Source organism: Brassica oleracea, chromosome C9 (assembly GCF_000695525.1).
Source record: "Brassica oleracea var. oleracea cultivar TO1000 chromosome C9, BOL, whole genome shotgun sequence".
Lineage (NCBI taxonomy): Eukaryota > Viridiplantae > Streptophyta > Magnoliopsida > Brassicales > Brassicaceae > Brassica > Brassica oleracea.
The window spans coordinates 26,348,906-26,350,411 of record NC_027756.1 but is presented as its reverse complement, the minus strand read 5'-3'; positions in this window follow the sequence as shown (position 1 = coordinate 26,350,411).

Below are 1,506 nucleotides of genomic sequence, written 5' to 3'. Positions count from 1 at the left end.
TTCTTTCAGTTTCCATTGTACCAAGTGAGTCACGGAAAAGCATCGAATACTTTTGCAACGAAGAAAACTCGAGAATAGATGTAACATTGAAAGGAACACTTTCTTCCCGATCGTTGGCTAGATCTACCTCTGGTTGACCAATTCGTTCCAGAAACAAATATGTCATGAGAATCCTCTCAAAAAACCTATGAAAAACATTCTGCGACTAGATCGTAATGAAATAAACTTCGGTAACACTCCATGAGTAACTCCAAGCAACTTTCACCTAAGATCGAAATCACAGCAGAAACGTTTCTCGTAAAACCCGCAGAAACAACGCTACTTTGACATATGTATACATATCATCGATTTACAACCTTTGCAAAACCGGTCCCCATTACTTACGCGAAAAATCCTTCGTACAATCAGAAAAAGTCTTACGAAGAAACTTTCGAAAGTTAACATAACAGGTTTTATAAAGAAGTATGTTTTGTAAAGCAAACAAAAACCTGTAAGATCTGATTTTCGATGATCAATCTAAACTTTATCTCTTCGCATTACGATCTAATAGATCTCATTTTTTAGCCCTGCGGCTCGTTGGCTTCTGCCTTTCTTTTCCCTCGGTCACATCCGAGAAGGCATTCATCCCGCCGCTGACTCCACACTGGTTATGCAGCAAACCTCTTGGGCTTCGTCTTCCTCAGACAAAAATGACTCGATTTTCATAAGACTATAGGTCACATTATACGAAATATTGATCGTATAACTGAAACCTAGAGCGGAGAATCGTTTTGTATGACTATCGGCCATATTAACATGGATAACCCCGGCAAACTTGGCCTATCAATCTCGACAAGCGCTCTTTAGCACTCGGTCAATTACGCCCTCCAGTAAAAATCCGAACCAGAATTCGGCATCCCGTTTAAAGACAATCGTAAACTAACATGATATTAATGTTAACACGAAAGTACCACGGTCTGATGCATGACCTACAACGTCCTTGGCTATCTGAGTGAACACATCCTTCACGCCAAACCATCGCTCCATCACTTAACGGCTAAACGACTATCCGCGATTTTTCTAAAAAGTCATGTGACTATCAAGAAAATAATTATCGTATAACCCATAGTCGGAAATCATATGATAAATTGTTCGTAACAATACTCAGTCCTAACAACCAAACGGTTAACGGAAAACCTAAACTTGTCGACAATCGACCAAGTTCAATACATTCCACCGATAACTTTATAGCCCGGTATGTTTTACCCGTAAAATGCGGCATGTAAGGAAAACTCGTAACAGAGCTCCTAGAGCTATACAAACATCCTCAAATGTACAAGAAATATATCTCGGAAAGCCAACACCGCACAAAGCACTACGAACGAAAATGCTTCTTCCCAGGGACAAATTTACGGGACCCCTCGGTCCTAATTCCTCGATCGCAAAATCAAATTATTAGCATCCGAACAGGAACAACAATTTTGGCTGCGAACATCTGTAGACAAACCTGAATGTTTCTCAAACGCA